At 41.7% G+C, this 24839-nt stretch overlaps 1 long non-coding RNA gene across 1 annotated transcript in view; it reads left to right on the forward strand.

Annotated features, from left to right (window-relative positions):
• Window positions 1-19544, forward strand: part of LOC109309257 — a 41068-nt gene extending 21524 nt beyond the window's left edge. Inside the window, exons 3-5 of the long non-coding RNA XR_002100859.1 lie at window positions 9134-9194; window positions 14723-14809; window positions 18774-19544. This is a non-coding gene — a long non-coding RNA (uncharacterized LOC109309257). The remainder of the gene's footprint in view (window positions 1-9133; window positions 9195-14722; window positions 14810-18773) is intronic.
• The last annotated feature ends 5295 nt before the right edge of the window (window positions 19545-24839 follow it).

The following is a 24839-nucleotide window of genomic DNA, read 5'->3' on the forward strand; positions in this document are numbered from 1 at the left end:
TGTGACCCTTTGTATTAGCATTTGATCTTTCTTTGACTGACATTTGACTGACTTTCTGCAATTCAGTTAGGCGAAGTGGATAGTATGATCATCAGTATCTGACGGTGTTACATACATGGACAGTTTTCAAAACTGGCTTGCGCACCATTCTTCTACATCTCTTGTATTATATACAGTTCACAGTGGGTAGATCCAGTAGTAACAGATAATGAAACCAGTGCTTTCTAAATATCTAAATTGCTATATTCTTTTTTTTTAACCTGATAACAAAGTTTACCATACATATGTGAGCTGCAATACTATAATTAGGTAACTGTGAAATTGGAAAAGACTGGTACTTGTGTCATGCAAAACCTCTACAAAAGTTCAGCAGAGAGAATTTTTGATGTAGCAGGAGTGTAACAGCTGCACTAAATTAGAAGCTGCCTATGGAATCCATAATAAAATAGACTAGTGAGGCTTCAAACAGAATTTACATGATTAGTTGCACCTACACTCCAGCAACCTTCTGTTTTACTCTATAACCTTCACTCTTTCCACTTTCCTCAAAGCCTAAGTAGCCCTGTGTTTAATAAATGGTGATTTACTTTAAAAAATATTTCTACTGAGTTTCGTGCTCCATTGTGCAATAGGGGTTTTTATCAGGAGAAAAACCCTCTCCTTGTTCATATTAAGAAGTTAATCAATTCCTGCACCAGATGCCAGATAGGCAGCAGATAAACAGAAACAGTTTGCTTACAGTCAAAATTGGTGACGCTAGGGTGGCAAGAATACATATGTCCCAATTCCCTTACAGTTGTACCTCAAGTAGGATTTTGGGGACTACCACTGTGGCCTCTGTTAAGCAAGAGGAGGTGCCTTTGGAGTTTCTTTCCACCTGCCTGTCAGTTTGGATCTTGTGTTTCAGGATGTAAATGATCTACTCTGAAATGGATTATATTAAATTCCAAAATAATCATCCAATAAAATGTCTTTGAACCAGTCAAAGTCAGCATTGAGCTCTAGTTGGTTGGTTAGTGATGAAGAAAATAAAAGGATGCCATCACTTGAAAGTTAGAAAAATATAGTTGTATGGTCTCTATAGTTGGCTAAGCAATTTCTAATGTTAGTTTATATTTTGCCATGACGAAGCATGGAGTCCACTAGTCAGCATCTTCCCCTTCATACACAAACACTACATTCATTAGAGCTGGTTACCATCTGGATTCACTGTCCTTTGGGAAATTCCAAAATATTGAAAGTTGGGTTTATCCAAAAATCAATTTAAGATTGTAATCTCATAATTTTTCAGGAAGCAAAATCTATTTAGTTTTATTTAATTAAATAGATTTAATTTTATTAGAAATATTTAATTCTGATTTTATCAGTTTTGCATTACAATAACATTGAAATGTTGACTTTCTAATAGAATTTAATAATAGCTGAAACAAAGTGAAACTGAAATAACTTAAATCTTAATTGAAACATCTCCATTTTGATCATTTCCCATGTAAATACTGATAATTGATACACCCCTGTGGAATGTTTTTGAGGTCTTTTGTGGCATGAACCTTTTTTGATAGAAAATTATTCTGTCATCTGTAACCATCACTTTCTTGGTATTAGACCTCCCCATTTGAAAGTGCACCCAAAGAGTCTGGGGATCAGGTCGATTAGAAGACACATTTATTGCACACCAGCATCTGATACTGGGGTTTGAAGTCTAGACTGTGACTTTTTCCTGAAAGCAAAATCTAAACTAGAATCCACTGCAGTCTGTTAAGTCAATACTTTTCAACCCACAATGCTTGAAACTGGACTCATAATTAAATTTAGGTGCCCACATCAAAATGGTCTACCCTTTGACTCTCTTCCCACAAGAAGTGTTGGATGTCGGTTGTTTCCGCTAAGTGGTGTGATACAAAGAATTTCTCATTTGAAAGTTGCTGGTGCCTGTTATAGACCTGATATACATTTCACATAACAAAAAGATATTATCTAAGTAAAATTTGCATGTCATCTTACTCCCTAAATTAATCCACTGATCACTAAGCAACTAATTAATTTTAACAGGGATGTTATAAAACCTCATATTTAGCAAACACACATGTGTGCTGGTGTGGTGAAGTGTTTTCAGGATTAGGCTTTTCAGAACTCAAATGATGTAGTTCAGGCCTGAAATAAATGATACTTGAACAGAGCAGTGGAGATGGTGAGATGTTTAGAACAAAAAGAACCCCCATTGTTATTCCAAAATGGCTCTATTTTCAGAATTCATTTTTTTCTTAATTAGCAGTTCTCACTTTAAACATAATTTCAAAATCTGATTTATTTTGTTTGGAAATGGCTGTCTTGGGGATCAAAAGCAAATCTTTGTGCCTGAAGAAACTTCAGCATGAAGTTGCAAGCATTTTTGTTTGTTAAATAGTACCTATTTTTGCACAATAAAATAACATAATAGAATAGAGCATATACAAGTCCTTGCACTGGATTCTCATGGTTTTTTCCTTTGAAGTTCCCCTCAGTTAATCCCTTGGGCCACATCTATATGGCCTTGATACTGAGGCTGGGACCATTGGTGAGAAATGCACTTTACTTGGATGTGCTTCATAGCACATGCCTGAGACTTGTCTAAGCTAGCGACATTACCCAATAGCTGCACTTTAGTGTGGGCTGAGTAGGAGCACATGGACATCTCTTCTGGTGGCTGTCCAGGTTTGAGGAAAAAGGCTGTAGATGCATACCTCCTATCTCTCTCAGCCCTTTTGGTTCTGTATTGATTAAATACTGTATTTTCTCATGTGCATCATGCCCAGAATATAATCTGCACCTTTGTTTTCTAAAGGCCAAATGAAGAACTTTTGCCCCCAGAGTTTTGGCTGGATTGAGGAAGGACAAAAGCCAAATCTTCAGCTGATTTTGAATGACAGTGATTTTAAAAAGAGCTAAAGAATATCCAGGGCTGTGTAGTAGGAAGAGTGAAACCAAGAGCAGCTAGCAGACAGCAAACTTGCCTTAAGAAAAATTACCTTGATTAATGGAACATCAAGACCATTAAACAGCAAACATGATCGTTATCACCTATGGGGTAAAGAACCAGTAAGTCAAGTCATTCCCTCAGCTGCCTGAACAGTAATACCACAGCTGTTGCACTGTGGAGTAGGAATAAAAACTGGTTGCTTCTATCCTGGGCAGAAAAAACAGTTTCCCCACTTAATACAAGCATGCAAATTTTGGAGGGTTTCTATTTTATATGTTGCATGTGAGAAAATATGGTTTATATTTCTTTTTGGCTGAGGCACTTGGTACAACTGATTTTTATTTATTTATTTTTGCATTTTGAGACATTGCTTCTCTCTTCTAATCTGCTGATTGCATCTCAAAATTTACAAGATTTGGGTGAATACATTCTGTTTAAGATCCACTTTAGGCATGTAAGTTCAAAATTGCAATTCTGAAAACCCCGTAAGAGGAACAAAATTCCATTGATGCCTCTTGTGGCTTTTTTTGTTTTTCTGGTTTGTTTGTTTTTTGTTTTCACTTTTAAGTTCCCTAGCCCATTAGAGCTGAGAGCCTCCATTCCTGTCCAGAACTGTCCCAGGCTTGATTGGGCTCAGCAGCTCTGCACCTAGCTAACACTGAACCTCAGTCAGGATCCAGAAATGAGTTATTCTGTTCTCCAAGTTCCCTGGAAACCTGATGTAGTAATCAGCATCACTGACTGCCATTAAAATAGTTAGGCTCTTCTCCAGTCTTGGCACAGGATCATTTAAAAAAAAGCAGGCAATGCTCCACCCAGCGAATGGGCTCGTAAATAGGTAATTAAGACACACTCTTGACTGATTATGCCCTCCTCAAACCAGAGAAGGAATTGAACCCGGGTTTCCATTTCCCAAGGTTCTCACTTGAAATACCAGGTGAGCCTACAAGAGGATGGCAGCATGTCCTCTTCTGGCAATATCCTTGTGGGTAAAAAAGAGAACTTTAAGGGAGGGAATTTCCTGACTTTAATACTGACTCCCTCGTCCTTTTAAAAAGACATCAGCTAAAAGCCCCGATCTACATCTGACATGTTAGGCTGTGTGGTAAAGAGGTTCAGGGACTACAGATCCAGATACTTGAGTTTGGATCCTCTTTCAGGTCACTGAAGGTCATCTCAAAGCAGCTCAGTGAGACTCATATACTAGTTATTAGGGCTGGGGAGTCGATGACAGGTGATGGTGATAACTAGTCGCATCACTTCCTTGTGTATCACTAGCTACAGAAGCAGCTATGACTAAATCATACCAGCCTATACTGGATTTGGATGGGTAGGTATCTGACATTGATACTGTAAATGGGCATATATTAAGAATACTTCTAGCTGTTTTTTGTTAATGCAATGGCTCTGGAGATGGTACCCTATTTTGGTTCTTATAAAAGTGTTTTAAAAAATAGACAAATTATAGTCTGTATTTTTTTATGTTGAATTAAACTCTAACAGCTTCACTCTATCAGTGGTGTGGGAGACCTCCATGCGCTCCATGTCCATAAGCTCAGTGACAACTTCACACTGAGTTCTGACATGCAGAAGACACCATTGCATAGATAATCCAGGCAAGCAAACAGGGACTTTGATTGTTTTCCATAGGCATTTAATTTAGATTTAATAGGATGTGTATTTTATGTTAGCTGAATGCTAATTTTTAGATAAACATTTATTGCTGTTTAACAGCTTTGTAACAGATATGCACATATCTAAGAGCATATATAAGAGAGAGGTCTGTTACATAGCAGTTATATCTCAATAAATATATTTTAGGTAATCAATGAGTATTTAATGTGCAATAACTGTCTTATTAAATCTAAATTGAATGCCTGGCTTAGAAGCTGCTCTTTCAGTTATACACACATGCATGCTTCACTGCAGAGGTTATAAAGCTGAGTTTTCCCACTGTGATTTGGCAGGAAATTCAGGATTTTAATAAAGCCACCACAAATGGTGGCCTCTAAATTATGACTTCACTCTGGGGCTTGCTGCCTGCCTGGTCTTCTGCATTGATCCGTTGACAGGTTTGATTAAGTATAAATTCAAGTTCTTGAGGACTGTGGTTCAGTGGTGGAATCCTTGTCACACAGGAGACCTGGGTTTGATTCCCAGACGCTTATACAACTACATCCATAGAGGCACCAAACATCTGGTCTTTGGATTCTGTCTCAGTGGCGTAAAGGGAGGATGGAAGGTCTGGGCAGCCTACACTCCTCCAAAAAAAATTCCTGCCTAGGCATATGCATCGGAAGTCTGGGTAGCCCTCATGCATATGCTATGATCCAGGAGGATCAACGGTTGCCAAAATTAATCAAGTTTGTGATAGGTGGAAGATGCCACCTACAAGATGCTTTCAGCCTTAGCAAGAATCTTTTGGCATCAGATGTTTGTCAGTAATTGAGGTATGCAATAAATAGTGATTTTAAAAAAAACTTATTTATTTTAACACTTTGCCTCAGTAAATAGCTTTTTTGAAGACAACGGGACTGCCAGATTCTGTATAATGGGGGGAGAAGGATTACTTTGGCAAAAGTAATACCAATTGAACAATGTTTCCCAATTTTTCCCCCTGCTCGTTTACTGCATTAATAGTGACATGTACTGGATATAGGCAACCAAATTCAATCTAAAGCAAACAAGATCAAAAACATTTAAGCTATGAATCACAGCAAATAGTGTTTTAATTTTAAAGGGTTTTTGTAAATGCCAGAAACAAATTAGACTGATTTTTGCATGCTTAATTTTTTCAGTAGTCCACTACTGATACTGGGTGCTTGTGTAACATAAGCCTGGAAACATGCATATTTTCCTTAGAGATGGGAAGAAAATGATTTACCAGTCCTATTAGCATTTTGCTTGTCCTGAGGCAGGACAAAAAGCCAAAATCTTGAAATTTTTTGCAAACCAAAAGTCTCCAGAGGAAAAAAAAATAGTTTGGGTAAGTCCAAGTATTTCAGTTTGTGCAACTTTTTTAAAACTATAAATCAACTTAAATTTTGACCCAGGAAAGGAAACTTTAATTCTGAAAGTATAAAAGTTGGTTGTTTCAACAATTTCTAAATACATTTAAGGTTTGTTTTTTTAAATAACAGGGAATTCATTTAAAGCAAACAGTGTTGGTTTGGACAAATCTATATTTTTCTTCCCATGACACTGGTAGCCCAGGGTTATAGATTCATAGATGTTTGGGTCAGGAGGGACCTTGGCAGATCATCGAGTCTGACCCCCTGCCCTGGGCAGGAGAGAACGCTGGGGTCAGATGACCCCAGCCAGGTGCATGTCCAGCCTTCTCTTAAAGACCTCCAAGGTAGGGAAGAGCACTACCTCTCTTGGCAGCCCATTCCAGACTTTGGCAGCCCTTACTGTAAACAAATTTTTCCTGATGTCTAACCTAAATCTGCTCTCCGTCAGTTTGTGGCTGTTGTTCCTAGTTACTCCAAGGGGTGCCCTGGTAAACAGAGCATCTCCTATTCCTTGCTGTCCCCACCTGAGGAATTTGTAGGTGGGCACAAGATCACCTCTCAGCCTCCTCTTGCGGAGGCTGAAGAGACCCAGGGCCTTCAGTTTCTCCTCGTAGGATTTTGCCTGCAGACCCCTAACCATACGAGTGGCCCTCCTCTGATCTCTTTCCATATTGTCCACATCCCTCTTGAAATGTGGTATCCAAAACTGGATGCAGTACTCCAATCTGGTCCTCTTGCTTGAGTAACAGATCCAGGTCCCTCTTTTCCTTTGTCTCCCTTGCTTTGAGCCCTGATCTTGCAGCAGAAATTCTTGTCAATAATGAGCGGCTTTCACTTTGTACTATTATATTTCATACCATTTCTATTACAGTATGCCACTCCACAAGATTATCTGACTGAATACTCTCTCTTCACATCGAATATCAGTTGTGGAAAGTAAAGATGGGCAAGTGTGCATGAGTCTCTGACTCAGACTTGTGCATGCACTGTGAATGTTCAAGTTGGGAGCTCAAACTTTTTAAGCCTTTGAATTAACAGATGTTGTAAACATGGATGAGGAAATTTCAGGACCAAGATCCCAGGGGTACTGATCCCAGTATCTTAATTTCAGGTGAGCCTATGCTCAGTTAATCCCAGCTCAAAATTTCCCCTGCAGCTTTAATGAGATACAGTGTTTGTCATTATTGCTTCCTGCCCTGAGCCACATGCCGTGCCCAGTCAAATCGCTTTGGTGTTTCTCTGTAGAAGGGGGTTTGTTTCTGTGGTGGTTGAAATAATTCTTGTTGATCTCTTGACTACAGAGGTTTTGGGGGACTTGCAAAATAGATTGTGATGTTTCATTATACTCCGAGTAAGGACCAGAATGGAAAACAAATTGTGACACCTTTCTGTGGCTGGCCACCCTGACCAGTGGGGCCTCTTTCCACCACTGCCCCTTCCTGTACTTTCCACATTCACATAGGCATACTGGGCAGATGGCATCTCCTCTGCCTAGCAGCCAGAATCGCAGTGAAAACAAGATTCAGCTACGGAACAGGGAGGACCTTGCTCCCTTGAACCCCTTTGTATGACTGAGCAAGGGTTATGGCAGTCTAGTCCTAACACTAAATACTGTACTTTGAAAAGTGAAGACGTTCTACAGCAATACAAAATTGTGCTCCTGTTGTACTAGTCCTGCTTGCTGAAGGTATTTCCTAAAATTTGATGTATTAGACACCAACAAAGGCCCAAAATAAATCACTAAGCCAGAAGGCTTTTCAGTGGGCCAGTGTTCTTTGTTCTAGCTTCATTGTGAATTAAAGCTCAGCACGCTAGGATACAAAGAGTGTAGGTCTTCTTACTGTTGTCCCAGCTCTGAAAACTAATTTAAGTTTTATGGGTGTACAGCATACCTTGATGCAGCAGTCAGGAGATAAAAATGGATGCTTTGCAGGACACACTGAAATGTAAATGAACAGGAGTAAAGGAAAAAAAAACATATCTAAGTTCTTACCTTTTTAAATTTTCATTATTTCCCATCCAAGCTGACTGTTTTTGTTTAATCTTGCCATTCCTTTTCTTCTTCATTGTGTGCTCTTGTTCTTAGGGATATGCAAACTTTATTAGTCAGCTCCGCTTTCAAGCTCTGTACGCTTTTGTGTTTGAGAATTGGGAATCAGGTACTTTTACAGTTAGCCTAAGGGGAGAGCTGGGCAGGAGGAGCCTTTATGAATAATCAGGGTTGACATCTCCAACGTTGTTCCTTCATTATAAATATTGTTAAAGGAGCTGTGACCACCATGGGCTCAAACAGAACAGAGCATGGAGGGGAAGAAAAAGACAGCCTTTGATATCCCCTCTTTACTAGTTATCACTCCATTGATGACACTGGCATTGACAGGTCTCTTAAATTTGGCTGCCTTTTTTTAGAAAGTTTTTCTTCTATTAGCATAATTATTCTGTCTGTGGAAAGCTGAATTCATCTTACAAATTGTAAAGGCTGGGAATGCTACTTAACGTTAGTGCGTGTAAATTTTCTTAAATGCTGCATACCTGATGGAGGCATAAAGTTGCCTGATTACATCAACCATTTTTCCTACCTCCATGTTCTGGATTTATTGAATGCCTTAACTGTCAGTTAATAAGTCTTTGTAGCAAGTATATAATTTTGCTTCCTTTTCATGTGAGTAAATGTTTCTTTAACATACAAGTTAACACAAGTGTTACACTTTGAGAGTACTTCATTATAAGTTCACTTAATAACTATCTATTTACTTAAACTCTTCCAGAAATAGTAACTTTTGTAGTAACAATAGTAACCTGTTGGCAAATTGAACCCTTTATTCTAAGTATTTTGGCTTCTTTTTTTCCTTTTAGGCCAGCTACAATTTATTTTTGGTGTCATCACTGAACAACATAAAACTCTATATATCATTGAGGGAAATAATACAATGGATCATTAGTAAAGTTTAGTAGAGGTTATTCTGTCTCTGATATAAATATTATTTTTATTAAGTGTCCCTGCTTACTAACAGATTGAAAAGGTGCAATTACAAATCAAATGATATCCCCAGAGCTGTCCCATTTTCAGAACATAATAAGGATCTTTGTTGTTTATCTTAATGTGGCCAGGGTAATTACTTGTGTGTAGTATCTTAATAAGTGTATGCCTTCTTTTCCTTAGGTTACTGACCTCCAGAGAGAAATTCATGCTAAAATATGTGAGCAGACTGGGCACTTGAGAGGTAAGGATGTGCCTCCAATACCTTCAAATATCAGGTCTTTGTCTATCTGGCATTTAGAATGCATTAAGCTGGGGGCGTGTTGCCTAAAGAAATTACCCAAAATGACCTCCTGGGGATGGCTCAAGCATTGTTTCAGCAGCATTCAGCATCACTGCCAGACCATGAAAGAGAAATCGCAGAAACATGAGAAGCAAAAGAGATAAAAGGAAGAGAAATGAGGAGAGAAAACATGTTGTTTTTTAATTGACCTGAGGAGGGGGGCACAGGGATGATGACATGGCCTGAAGTTTTTTGTTGTGAGAACATGCTTCCAGAATTCCTATGTCTGCACCTTAAGCTTGGTAAGACAGGAAAAAGAAAAGACGGTGCCTTCCCTAGTATGTTTTTAGTTTGGTTATTGACCAGAAATGACTAGTTTAAAAATAGTCAAAGCATGGTACAATGTGTTAGCTTTATCTGCATGTCCTAAGTTTGCTTTGTTTCCTGATTTGGCATTTCCTAATTATGGAAAAGACTGTAAGCCTTGTCATTGGGTCGGTGGGACCCCTGTACTGTACTTCACAAGGCAGAATGTGCTGTGGATAGAATAGACTTTTTTTCTAACATTTCTTAAGTAAATTATTTGCACTAGTTAGTGAAGTATGAATCAGTGAGATTGGGCTTAGGTTCTAATTTAGGAAAAATAGGGTAAATATGAGGAAAAAGTTAAGATATGGTTTAGAGAAAATTAAGCTATAAAACAGTGATACTCAACCAGTGTGTCACAGCACCCTGGCATATCACGAGATCCTTCTTAAGTTGCCGTGGTATGCTATGTAACTAACACTGTTATATGTGAAAACAGCTACACAACATTCAGAAAATAAACCCACAGATTTCAAATAGGAATCCATAGAGTCAAAAACATTCTCACCTGTTATGGTCTTTCTGAGTTCTTGGAAGAAGAATTCCTCAATTATTTTTCTATAGATAAAAAAAAAAAAAAAAGTGAAAACTCAGAGGGGTGACTTGAGTTTAATAAAGGGTGCCTTGAGTCTAGAAAAGCTTGAGAACCACTGCTGTCAAGTTTGGAAGAGAAAAATTGCCTAGATAGATTGGTAAATGAACAATTGACTATTATTTATTATTGGAGTGTTGTCAGATGATTAGCCCTTCCTATGATTCAGTGAACAGACTGGATCACCTGATACTGGTCCCTGCCAACCTAAGTAAGCGTGCCATTTTTATTGGGCCTTTACTGCAGATCAGTAGTGGTGCACAGACGTATGTTTACCAAATGTTTTCCTTCCTTCTTGACAAGTACTTGAGTCACAACTTTAAAATTATCTTTTAGGCCAGGGACAGAAGTTACACATAAACCAGTTTAAGTGATTGGAAACCAGTTAAAACCTGTAACAGAACGAAGTTCAGTCCACATAAACTGCTTTCAAAAGGGCCAAAGCTGGTTTAAGATAAAACCTGGTTGGATGTAGTATCAGACTTAACTGTTTTAGGTCAAACCAGTTTATGGAACTTCTGGCCCAGACCCCTTCCTGGTTCAAGTTAACTCACAGTCCTGCAGCATCCCAGGATGCTTTGCAGCCCTGGGCTGTGCTGTATGCTCCAGGAGAGCAGGAACTGCCCTTCTCCTCTGCTTCCTGCCTGCATCTGTCAGCCCATTGGGACAGGGAGCAGGGGAACAGACCTCCTTACCCTGGGTCTACACAGGGTGCAGGGGAAGGGACTTTTCACCCCTTCACAGCCCTCCCCCTGCCAGGGGCAGCCTGAGGAGCCCAGGGGAATTCCCCACCTCTGTCTCCCCTGCACAGCCTTAGCTTCTGCCACAGGAAGCGGGGGAAGGAGTTTCCAAGGCCCCAGGGGTGCAGAAGCCCCTCCTCAAGGTGCTTCCTCCACCCTGACCCAGGTCCCATAGCCCTGGGGAGCTGAGGGGAATTCTCCCCCTTCCTCTTCCAAGCTGCTGATTGCCACAGGAGGGACGGAGGAGCTGTCCTCTGGCCTGGGTGCTTGCCTATGCAGCCTAGCATGGGGGTACCAGGGAGCTCTGCCTTGAAGGGCTTCCCTTCATCCCAGTCCAGGGAAGCTCCAGGGAGCTGAAGGGAACTCTTCCCCTCTGGGACCCCTCAGCTTGCCCTAGCCCCTGTGAGTCTCAAGGAGAGCTTGGGCAGCCTCAGGGCGTGGAAGGAAAAGCCCCTGGTCCTCTGCAGCTGCTTTTGCCTCAGACTCACAGCAGCTGTGGAAAAAGCAGCTGAGAGAGTTTCCCTCCATTCCCTGAGGCTGCCCCAGCTATCCCTGGGCTGAGATGAGCAGCTGTGGGGGTCAGGAGGGGAAGAATACCCCTCAGCTCCCCAGGACTGCTGGGGTAGCGGGGAGTCCCCAAAGGCAGGGGCTCCTAGTTCCCCCATCTTGGGCTGCATAGGCAGGCACCCAGCTTGGAGGACTTTTCCTGTGGTAGCCGCTGGGAAGGGCGGGGCAATTCCCCTCAGCTCCCCGGCTGGGGAACCAGGCTGGGGGAAACCCCCTGAGGCAGAGGCTCCCCCGGGTGAGCCAGCACCTCAACCCGCTGTGTGGGGACAGCAGGGGGTTGGGGGCATGCGCTGGGCAGCCGATTGGGACTGGTCCCACTTGGTGGGCTGGCAATGGCCAATAGGCTGGGAGACGTGTGCTAGCAACCCCTGCCTAGTGCCTACTGCCCTGGGTCAGTGCAGGCCTCTCTCTGCCTTTCCCAATTGAAAACTGAATGTCAGTTCAGTAGATTATCGGTTCAGTCTATGCAGCTTAGAGGAAGCTGCATAGATTGACTCAATTCTGCCTCAGGCTTTTTGACTTATTGTACTTAGCCTTGATATACATGGACACAGCTCTGTCAATGTTTCATACTGCACTCGCTTACACAAGCAGAGAAACTGGGCCCAGTGGGGTTAATAGCTATTGTTTGCTGTTCCAGTTCATTAAATATTTCCTAGCAAATTGATTTTTCCTTTCATGGGATATATTTAACAAAGATTCCCAGGTGAGAAAAGTTGAACTTGCTTCTAGAGAACTGGTTGCTATATCATCCTTTTGATGTGCAGAGTAAATGTTATGAGTGTCCCATAAGCAGGATTTGTCTAGTAATATTTTATTGGACCTACTCTATAGTATGGAGAGAGGTTAGACAATCCTTTTTTACTCAAAATGCCTTTACTCAAGCCTTGGAAAGAAGGAGATACCTCCTAAGCTAAATACCAGATAAACAACGTGAGCTGTATTTCTTTCTTTCTACCTTGTCTAACCTCCCTCCCAGCCTAGAGTTGGTCCAATAAGAGATATTACCAAACAAGCTGTCATTCTTCTATATCCCAAGGACCATTACAGTGACAAGAACACCACAGCAACATGAGGATTTTGGACCATTCATTTCAGTGTTGTGGTGTGGCATGCATTGGTCTAATTCTCTGTTAGCTTGCAACTGGCAATACAAAATTAAAGTAAGCTGCTACCAGGTCAGAATGGCTGTGCTCTCTATGTCTACTTTGCCTTGGTGTGAGCAATTATCCAATGTTCAAAACAATGTAAAATCAAATCCACTGGGAGGCTGCTGCAGGCCAGTCAGATCTGCTAAATCTGCATGGAGTGGGTGGATCCTGTTTTAAAAAAAATAGTATCAGGTTTCTTCCAAAACAATGTTCTAGCACCTGTGCTGTTCCAGATGACTTTCCAAGTGCTGTATGTCACATTTCTGATTTCTTCCTATTTTGCTTCCATTTTTCTTGAGCCTTCACCCCAAAACTAATGAACAAATAGAGGAACTGAGGAGGATGTTCAGTATTTTTTTTTCTCTCTCTCTGCAGTTTTTTATTTCTATAGGGTTCTGCGTAGAGGGGTAGTGCTTATTAGAAGCCAATTTCTTACTGATCCAATTAGATCAGTAGGACTGATAAATAATTTGCTTTAATTCTTTAACTTTGTGCTTGTTATAATGCATTTTAATACCTCTGTACCTCAGTACTTGTGTGTCCAAGAAACCTTCAATATACATTAGCATATAATAAAAATGCTTTGGAATATACATTGTGCAAACAGATTATAGATACATAATTATAGACTGGTGACTCAGAACTCTTCTTACCTAAGTAGTGTTTAGATAAACATCAAGATTGAATTGTTATACCAGGAAATAGCAAAAGTTTTAGAGAAAGATACATTTTGCCTTTCACAATGAATCATTCAAGGAATTCAGCAGGCAGCCTGATGATGTGATTATATGTCTTGGCTTCATGGGTTAGGTTCAGAATCTGCATATTCTAAAGCTTTATTAAAATCTCTTGGGGGATTCTTCATGTGTAAAATAAAATTTCTGGGATTTGCACCGTAATGAAAAAGGCATTCCCGATCCTCTGTTTAGCATGTCTGCAATTGTTCATTTTTTGAGGCTGAATCCTTTTCATCAGGAAATCACCTGCTCCCGTGAGTTTTGGACCAGGCAGTGTCTTCCAAATAGGAGAGGGTGAAGTTTTTTCCCTCTTCCCAGAATGTTTTAAATCTCTTTTGTAAACTAGTACCCAAGGTTTGTACCTCATGATGTTAAGGCATAATTTGCTGTGCAAAGCTTATATAAAATGGGGTCAAATATTGGGCTTTTGTCCTACTACCTTGTTTTCATTTACTGGCTTGAAATGTTTGCACGATCCTCTTCATTTATAAAACAGGGCACTGTGACTAAGGGACTTGTTATAATGTTGCTTGATAAACCTTTGTAAAGCAATGTGCTGTTGCAAGTAATGGGCTCCATTCATTATTAGCCCAGTTGATTTTCATTTACACTTGGCTCTAACAATTAGCTTGAGCAGGTGTGAAGGTGATGGAGGGGCTGGGACGCACAGAGGTCAGCCACTGCTCTATGTGATAAATTAACCATTATTATCAGCAGTGAAAGTGGCTCTTTACGCTTGTCAGCAGCAAACAAAGGGACAACATATCTCACATAAAGTGGAGTCAGGGCCAGGACTGCAAATGTGATGTGATTGCTTTGTTTTGTCTGGTTAAATAAAGGCAGATTCTTCTGTTGAGATGTCACACCTGTGCACCTCCCATCGCACAGGTAAAATAAATCCTTACTTGGAGAAGAAAAAACCCTGAGCTCCAAAACATATTGTAATATATCAACAGAAAAAAGCCCCTTTAATCTGAATTATAACCATTCCGAAATATAGTCCACGCCTGTTTGAAGCGTGAGGGTAAATTCTTAAAAAAACCTGATCAATGATCATTTTGGTCTAGTGAACTCTGAATTCCTTGAACTGTTTGTGTTGATTTGATTTTCACTTTATCCATTTTATAAAATATACAACCTTTCTGTACTGTGTTGAACAGTCCACATGCAATTTACCTCAGATTATCTGCAAATTACACATAATCTGTTAAAAGGCGGCCCAAGAGAGTTGAAAGGCCCAAGAAAATCTAAAAGCATGGAGTTCTGCTTCATGTGCACTACCGCTGCCCCAGTAGTACCACCTTAACTCTGTGTGCCTTTCCTTTGTTTCAGACAGGAGAAGGAATGTAACAAAGGAAGCCATACTGCTTGGTTTGGGATGAGTGCGAGCACAAATATATCGTGGTTGCTCTAAAAGCATTGGGTAAGTTGTTTAACAGGAGTATGCTTGTGAAAAAGCATGCAAGCTAAAAAGGATGGGTGGGGGGTGTCCCTGTGTGCCACATGGTTGTTAGACAGGAATGCAAAAGGAAGGAGAAGGTAAGTCAGAAGGGCATGATATGTCTCCTCATTTCCACTTAAAGCAGGTAAAGGCCATGGAGATCCATGCATGCCTAATTTTGATCTACTTGGTGTTTTGAAATTTAAGGTATTTCTGTACCACGGAGGCAGAATGTCTTGGCCTGGACAGCCCTGAGCACTAGGGCTGTGCGAAACGGCACCGTTTCATTTCGACTTGCGTTTCGATGGAACAACATTTCATTTTGAATTTCATTTTTATTTGAAACCGCTGTTCCGTTTTGTTTCAGCAAAACAGTTTCACTTTTTTGACGCTATTTCGATGTTTTGCCCATAGTCTATAATCATTTTTGGCCTGATTTGGATGAACCTTGCAGGAATGGTAGCCCCTTCTGAGGGCATGAAGCCTGCCAGGCTTCAAGGAGATAGATACAGGGGTTCCAGGGAAACTGCATCTGAAATCTTGAAAGAAAACAACTCATGTCACGTGTATGTGTTAAGCCACAGCAGGATCAAAACTGCAGGCACACTAGCCCCTGCTGAGGCAATGAAGCCTGCCAAGTTTCAAGGAGATAGGAGCAGGGATTTGAGGGAAACTGTACCTCAAGATGCGGATAAGCACAACTCATGACATGGGTGCTTGTGGGATTGTGTCTGTCTTGGGGCACGGGGGGTGGTGAAAACCGCAGACCTGCTAGGCCCTGCTGCAGCCACGAAGCCTGCCAGCTGTGAAGGAGATAAGTGCAGGGGGAATCTGGGTTCTGGGGCCCTGCACTTCTAGCTGCTGACTGGCAAAACTCGTGGGGTGGTTGGGTGACACCGTGTGTGTGTTAAGGTGTATCCTCACTCAACTGACACCAAGGCAGAAATCAGGGCAGTTCAAACAATGCTCCCTTTTATACAGTTTTTCCATCCCTCCCCTGTTTTGAAGCTCTCTGTTTCGTTTTGATTTCGCTCTTTTGAACTTGACCTAACTGGGATTAGGTTTTCATAGATTCATAGATGTTAGGGTCAGAAGGGACCTCAATAGATCATTGAGTCCGACCCCCTGCATAGGCAGGAAAGAGTGCTGGGTTCAGATGACCCCAGCCTGATGCCCATCCACCCTCCTCATGAAGACCCCCAGGGTAGGGGAGAGCACCACCTCCCTGGGGAGCCCATTCCAGATTTTGGCCACTCTAACCGTGAAGAAGTTCCTCCTAATGTCCAGTCTAAATCTGCTCTCTGCTAGCTTATGGCCATTATTTCTTGTAACCTCCAGGGGCACCTTGGTGAGCAGAGCCTCACCAATTCACTTCTGTGCCCCCATGATGAATTTGTAGGTAGTCACAAAGTCACCTCTCAACTTTCTCTTGCGGAGGCTGAAGAGGCCCAGGTGCCCTAGTCTCTCCTCGTAGGGCTTGGCCTGCAAGCCCTTAATCATGCGAGTGGCCCTTCTCTTGACCCTCTCCAAATTATCCACATCCCTCTTAAAGTGTGGCGCCCAAAACTGGATGCAGTAATCCAACTGCGGTCTGACCAGTACCCGATAGAAGAGAAGTATCACCTCCTTGGTTCTGTTTGTCATGCATCTGCTGATGCACGATAAAGTGCCGTTAGCTTTGCTGATGACCTCGTCACGCTGACAGCTCATGTTCATCTTGGAGTCCACTAGGACTCCAAGATCCCTTTCCGCTTCTGTGCTGCTGAGCAGGTTGTTTCCTAGGCAGTAGGTGTGCCAGACATTTTTCCTCCCTAGGTGCAGCACTTTGCATTTCTCCTTGTTAAATTGCATTCTATTGTTTTCTGCCCATTTGTCCAACCTGTCGAGGTCTGCCTGTAGTTGTTCCCTGCCCTCCGGTGCGTCCACTTCTCCCCACAGTTTTGTATCATCCACAAAGTTGGACAGAGTACACTTCACTCCCTTGTCCAAGTCCCTGATGAAGACATTGAAGAGTATTGGTCCAAGGACCAAGCCCTGCGGGACCCCACTGCCCACATCCTTCCAGGCAGATACTGACCCATCCACCACCACTCTCTGGGTACGACCCTCTAGCCAATTTGCCACCCTCCGGACTGTGTAATCATCCAAGTCACAGCCTCTTAACTTGTTCACCAGTATGGGGTGGGATACTGTATTGAAGGCCTTCCTGAAGTCTAAGTAAACGATATCTACCCCTACTCCTGCGTCCAGGTGTTTTGTTACCTGTTCATAAAAAGAGACTAGATTAGTCAGGCATGATCTACCTGCTACGAACCCATGCTGGTTTCCCCTCAGCATGATTTTCCTGCTGGGCTCTCACATATATGAGCCTTAATAATCTTTTCAAAGACAAAGGTTGATCTAAATGCCCCATCATGTTGGTATACAGAGGGGTTAAATAGAGCAAAAAGTGGTATGCCCAATATAAATTAGTTAACATGAGTAGGTGCACTAACTTAGATCAAGATCAGGTTAACCTGATCTAGGAAAGGGTTAACCTAGTCTCACAAAAGGCAGCACACATTTGCATCACAGCCCCAGGGATGGGAAAGCCCAGCCCTAAGGCTGTGCTAATCCTATCCCCTCCCCTGATTCGGTTTACCCCTGGCAAGCTCCCAGGGGACCTGCCATGCCTCGCCCTGGACCTGCAACCATGCCCGCCCCACCAGACCTGCTAACCTTTTGATCCCGCCCAGCCCTCTACTCACCTAGGGCTCAGAAGTGGTGAACACCTGTACACATGGCTCCCAGAAGCAGCAAACTGCTGCATGCACCTGCTCCCAGTCTAGGTGTAGGTATCTCAAATAGTCACCTACACCTAGACCAGGTGCAGTGAATGCTTATTCACACACATAAGAGGGTGCAGAGGGGCACCTTGAAGCAGCATCCCTGGTGTTTGGAGCATATTAGCAGGTGTGCTCAGGTAGATCCCAGATGTTCTTGCTATAGTATAAGTAGATCCTGAGAGACTAGTATCTGGAGATTTATTTCCATTCCTGGGTAGTCAAACAACTCATCAACTCACTTCATCAAAACTGCATGAGCTTCCAAACACTGGGACACAAATTCATTGGAAGGGAGAGGTGGGGCTTCATTTTTGCTGGACTTGCCTATTACATCTATCAATGTTATTATCATATTATGGTGGCTGAGCTATTCAAATGCTTTGAAAGACTGTTTGTCATTGCTGCACTGACTTCAGTTATCTTAAGAGGAGCTAATTTCTCTAGAGTTTTTCTAGTTTAGGTAAGGGCAGTCACATGCTAAGCGACCCTTCAGTTGTGCCTCATTTGTATCAGGAGCACAGAATAGTGCAGTCCTAACTATGTTAGCAACTCATCTTTAGCAATACTCAGGTTTATCTCATATCCATTGATGGGCCAGCTGGCTTGAGTTAAAAAGAACTATTTAAATCAAGATAGAGACTTTTATGTGCGGAAGTGAGTTGGGTTAGGTCAAAATTAGAGTTCTGATGACAAATGCTTTCTACCTAGAGATTGTTCAGAAACAGATGTATTAGCAGTAGTTTAGCCTTAGTATAGAATCTCCTCTTCCTGTCAGGAGCTTTGCACTTTTGCCTTTTAGTTTTTATTGTATTCATCACACCCTCCAGAGTTGGAGTAATCCATAGGTTTGATCCTGAATGAGGTCACACCAAAGAAATACCTAATAATAAATTTACATAGAGGAAGAGATGGGGATGCAGAGTTGCTTTTGTGTGTTTGAGGCTATGGACAAATGAGCAAATTAGCACAAGTTAAAAGAGAGGTGAGGGGGTGGGACTTGCTATGGAACAGCTGATGCATGATATTTTGTATGTTGAATGAAAAGGCAAGATTTTTTTTCACGTCAAAATAGTTCAATACAATTACCCCAAACATTTCTCTCTCTGCTGGCTTCCTTGCAGAGCAGGTCAGCAATAGATGAAAAGCATTGCCAAGAAGAGGAAAACAAACAAAAAAAATCCTTTGTGAAATTAAACAATGCCTCTGTTTTGGTTCTTGGGATCCTTTCATAAAACCCACTACTACCTCATACTCCAGCCATGTGCTGAAGAAATGACTTTTCTGATGACTGGCTTGGTACTAGCATTCAGCATGATGTTTGTCTACTTTATGGATGTCCATGCTTGTAAAGCTCCCTACTCCACAAATTCTAAAGCCATGGAACGAATTACGTCTTGTATCCTCTCATCTCTGCAAGTGGTCCCTCCAGTTAGTAGCTGATGCACGACTGAGGACAAGACATGAGGGCTCTTATCCTTTCTTTTCTAACTCCTGCCACAGACTTTGTCATCTTTGGCTTTCAGTACCTGGACACTACAAAATGTCCTTTGTAATTGCAGGTGTTCTGTGTAGTGTTGCAGTTCCTTGTACTACATTTGGCTTTTCAAACTAGTGTTACGGCTTTTGTGTCTCTTCTGCTGAAATCTTTAAGTCTTTAAAGCACTATGTGTACACAGTACCCTATTCTACTTTGGCTATAGATTTGGCTGACTATATTTTCTTCAGATTGCTACCTGCAGACTGTTACCTGCACAAGTATTTACCATGCACAAGGCATTTCTAACGGTGAAACAGCATTGCATTTTTAAAGCTCCTTTCATCATGAAAATATCCCCATACCACTTTCCATACTAGGGGTTATACTATCACAGTCAGCGGATGACAAGGAACCAAACAGCATTCCCTTCTTGAATTTTCTTTTTACTTAGGTGTTTCCTCTAATTTGGAGAACCATAGACACAAGTGCCATTTTTAAGGCATATTGAGGGCATATGTCCACATGTGTGCAGCCTTAATGCACCTTAAAAATGGCAATTTTAGGCTAATCCTGCCTAAATTTGATACCTGCATAAAGCAAGTATCAAATTTAGGCATGATGAAGTTGCATTAGCCCACAAGTAGAGGATTAATGCACATTAACACAGTGTGCATCAATGGACACAGGCTAATGCAACTTAGCTAATCGCACCTAAAAGTTAATGTGCATCAGTGTGTCTACATGTAGATGCACTCTTAAATCATCTTAATTTGCCTTAAGCAAATACATGTGTAGTCATGCCCTCTGGCATGTTCCTTTGTATGGCATCTTAGCTTCCTTCTTTCTGACAGCACAGCATTGAAGGGTGTCCTTGCCCTCAGTAGTCATGCAATAGAATCTGCAGAGTGGACTTGGATGGTGAAGATATTGTTATATGTAATATATATTTTTTATTATCATTATACTCCCTGTGATGTATAGCTTCTTGTATACATAAATTAGACGTGCAAGTGGAAAAAGCATGTGTCGGGGGACAGCTTTCTTTCTTTTTGCAGCCTGAAATATACACATTTAACCTTCTTGCTCCCATTATTTGATCTTATGCTTCAACAACTACCATCCTTCCATGCATAACCAGCCAGAATTTATATGTGGATGAAAGACAGGTGGCATTCTTGCCTTTGGGGGCTAAATGTGCTGTTTTTGCAGAGCTGTTGCTGAGCTAGAGCATGAGTGACTAGGAATAGAAACTGGTGAAAAGAAATATTCCAAACGGCAAAATTAAAATACTTAGCAGTGTGTTTCCAAGAAAAAACAAACATGCTTACAACTAAACACAGCAATTTTGTATGTATTGAATACCGTATTATTTGAAATAAAGTATTATTTAATTTTTTGATTTGTCAAATGAAAGGATTTATCTCATGGGAATATATTTATTAGTACACATAGGTTCAATTACTTTGAGTGGGTAGGCAAACAAAGTATGAAAAATAATGTATTTACTTTGTTTCCACACATATATGTAATTAGTGTTAGGCAGAAAATAAATATTTCTCCCCATGTTTTCCCCATTTCTATCAAACATTTGGATAGAATTCTCACCGGTTCTAACATATATATTTGTCACAGTAATTACTGACAGAAGAATCTTGTAAAATTTTAAACCTAAAAAATCAAAATCCTAATTTCAGAGTGTGTGTGTGTGTATGTGTATGTGTATCCTAATCCTAATTCGTGTGTGTGTGTGTGTGTTGTGTGATACAAACATATTTTAACCTTCTCTTCTATGATAGAGGATGCTTTAGGGAAAATAGCATCTCTTTTTTTACTGTTTAGTGTTTATGGCCTCCTGTTTAGTGGAATTCTAATGTTATAAAAGCCTTAGTCTGTCTGTCTGTCTGTAACACTTTATTCACACTCTGATTGGTTGTCTCGGCAGCCAATCACAATGCTTACTGAAACAACTAATCAGAGTGCTCTGCACAGACAGAAGTGCCACCATGACAGCAGGGACTGAGGGGCTGGAGTGGCCTCACCCCCTCCCCTGGTCCCTCAGTCCCTGCTGTCATGGTGGCACCATCCCTGCTGTCCCCCTTTGCCTCCAAGGAGCAGGGCCACAGTGCGGAGGGCAAGCCCTCCCCCCCACCGCTCCAGCCCCTCAGTCCCCACTGTCATAGCAGCACCATCACCATCCTTCCTCAGCAGGGCCAGAGTGCAGGGGGGTGGGGGCAGCACAGCGGCACTGGCCTTGCCTCCCTCCCCAACCCTGCTCCCTGGAGGCAGAGGGGGACAGAGAGGGAGGAAATGGGCCTGGACCCAACATGGCGAGGGGGAGAGGGGAGCAGAGATGAATGGGGCTGGATGAGAAGCAGGGGCACGGCTGGACGTGGGGTCTGTTCCCCCCATCATGAAGGTGGGGACTGAGGGGCCAGAGCGGGAGGGTGAGGGGGGGTTCTTGGAGCCAGATATGAGGGATGGGGGTGGGGAGGGGGCCCACGGGGCCAGAGGCAAAGCGGTGGCAGCACAGGGCACTGGGTGATGCCGTTCCATCCCCCCCGGTCATTCTTCACAGGCAGTTGGCTAGTACAAATATATTTTTAGATCATTTCCCAAGACCAGACTGAAATTGAGTGTTGGACCATAGATTAGAACACAAGGTTTTCGTGTTCCCACACTTATACTCTCACCAATGGACTACACCATTTTTCTACAATATCCCAAATGCTTTTTGTTTTATGAATGCAAAGCAAGCAAGAACACAAAATACGAATATATCTGAGAATTACGCTGTTTTTTATTCTGCTGCTGTTCAAGTGAAGAAATAAGGAGGACATCTGCATTTTGATTCCCACAGAAACAGTAACAAAAAGTGTGAATTGTTAGGAAAACAAATATGCATTTATTTTCCCAAAAGAACATTGAGACAATGGAGGGTCAAAATAAAAACTATTAAAATGTATTTAATTGTGTCTCTGATCTGTATTTGTAAAGACCGATTTTCAATTAACGCACACAGTTTCAATGAATTAAACCAGTCTGCTAATGCTGAGGAAGATTTATCCTTCTCCCAGTGTCTTTGCACAGGCAAGCATTAGTTTAGGAAGTTTATGATTTGGAGAAGATATGTTAGACTGGGCATGCTGCCAAACACAGCCTGCTGAGGATTCATTGCAAGTTGAAAATTTAAACAGAGCAAAGACCACTAACATTCAGTGATGTGCAAAATTCCAGATGTTCTGTTCAGGTGCAGATCCTGAAGCTTGGATCCATTTCTAAACCTCTGTATTGTAGCTATCAATTATAGCTCTCATGGAACTGCCCCCTGCAAAAAGAAATTTGGAAGTATAAAAGCATACTGGGGAAAAAAGGATATTCTTTTTTTGACATATTAAATTTTGTTTACCCTTGATAGTTGGGATCCTAGTCAATCTGATTTGGGGGAGACCATTTAGGTCTGTTAATGTGACAGGCAAACCACTTGCTACTAAAATGATCACCATATGGAGTATGGAACTCTATTTTCAGACTGGGTGTATTTGCAACCACATATAGTCTGTATGTGTGAAGCAGAAAATTGTGCATATAAATAGGAAAATATATTTAACAAGTTACACATTTTAAACTTTCCAGAAGGAAGGAAGCCTATAGATCCTAAAGGACTTTAGTCTCAAAGAGTCAGTGTTCAAATCCAAGTCCTTGGCAAACAGCCAATTTCTACTCTAGATAGAAAAAGCAGTCAATTTATGGTCTTGAGTCAGCAAAACACTTACATTCATGCCTATCTTCAAGCTTGACTTCAGTGAGACTTAAGCATATGTTTGAGGGATTGGCTGAAATGAGCTTAAAGACAAGTGTTGCGTATGAGCAATGATGTGCTTTCACCATGCATGAGTGTACTGAGAATTTTTCCTTAAATCTCTACAAATTTAATTTTTTTTCCTATAGGGGGTTCTTAACCGAGGACAAAAGTTGAATATTTTGCTATAAGGCTTATTTAGTATATTAAAAAGTTTGGGATATGAGTTGCATTATTTTGCAAAAGTAATTGGACTGAGCTTATTATTTAATGCTAGTTTGGAATAATATTCCTGTTCTGGGTTTTCAGAATTGCCAAAAAATCAGCTTCACAGACTGTTTCTATCACATCAAAAAAGGTAAGTAACACACAAATAGTATGGATGAAAGTCTGGTCCCACTGAAGTCACCAGGAGTTTTCCTCTTAATTACAGTCTGGCAAGGATTATACCTTATGATTTTTCTCAAAGGCACTGGAACATTTAAAAGAGTCAGGGACCGTATCTGCCACACAGAGATGGGGGTTTTTTGGCTATCAAACTGTTATCTTTCACAAACACTAAATTCATGTTAAATAATTTAAAATATTCAGGGTCTGATCCTTTGCTCACTTGCACCATTTCCATTACAGTAATTCCAATACGTGTCCTCCTGATTTATGCTCCTGATTTAAGCATATATCCATCTTGAAGCACATGAGCAGTCCTAGTGGATGTCTACTCGTATGCTTAAAGTTATCCTCGTACTTAAGCAATTTATAGAAGTGGATCCCTGCAACAGAAGAACAATGAGGGCCTCAATGTTCACTTTTCCTTGGGGCTGTTTGTCCCATGCTCATTGCTACATAGAACCAAAAAAGGAATTTTTTTCCCCGCTTCTTTGTGCTACAGTTGAGGGTATTCCACAGAAGCATTAGGTGTTAGCTACAACCAAGGCTGGGGTTAACAATGCTTCTTCTAGGTCTAAAAAACCCAGGATTCCTGGCTAGAGATCCTTGCTCCTCTGCTAAAAGTCAGACTGATCACTACATTTAGGATCAGGAAGGAATTTTACTCCATGATTAGACTGGCATGGTCTGTAGGGATTTTTCCCTTCCTTTGTAGCACAGGGCATGTTCCTCTTCAATTCACTGAGCACGTTAAGGCTAAGTACAGACAGTGAAAAGGCCTGAGGTTGAATCATAGAAAATTAGGGTTGGAAGGGACCTCAGGAGATCACCTAGACCAACCCCTCTGCTCAAGGCAGGGTCCTGCCCAACTGGATCATCCCAGCCAAAGTTTTGTCTAGCTGGGTCTTGAAAACTTCCAAGGATGGAGATTCCACCGCCTCCCTGGGTAAACTGTTCCAGTGTTTTACTATCCTCCTAGGAAGACAATTCTTCCTCATATCTAACCTAAACTTTGCTTGCTGCAACTTGAGACCATTGCTCCTTGTTCTGCCATCTGCCACCCCTGAGAACAGTCCAGCTTCATCCTCTTTGGAATCCCCCTTCAGGCAGTTGAAGGCTGCTATTAAATCCCCTCTCAGTCTCCTCTTCTCTAGATTAAATAAGCCCAGTTCCTTTCCTCATAAGTCATGTCCCCCAGCCCCCTCACCATTTTTGTTGTCCTCTACCAGACCCTCTTCCATTTGTCCACATCCCTTTCTGTAGCCGGGAGCCCAAAACTGAACACAGCTCTCCAAATGTGGCCTCACCAGTGCTGCATGGAGGGGAATAATTGCTTCTCTTGACCTGCTGGTAACACACCTACCAATGCAGCCCAGTATGCCATTAGACTTCTTGGCAGCAATGACGCACTGCTGGCTCATATATGGCTTATTGTCCACTGTACTCCGCAGGTCCTTTTCTGCAGAGCTGCTGCCCAGCCAGGCAGCCCCCAGCCTATACTGATGCATGGGATTGTTCTGGCCT

Source organism: Crocodylus porosus, unplaced genomic scaffold (assembly GCF_001723895.1).
Source record: "Crocodylus porosus isolate Cpor-Errol unplaced genomic scaffold, CroPor_comp1, whole genome shotgun sequence".
Lineage (NCBI taxonomy): Eukaryota > Metazoa > Chordata > Crocodylia > Crocodylidae > Crocodylus > Crocodylus porosus.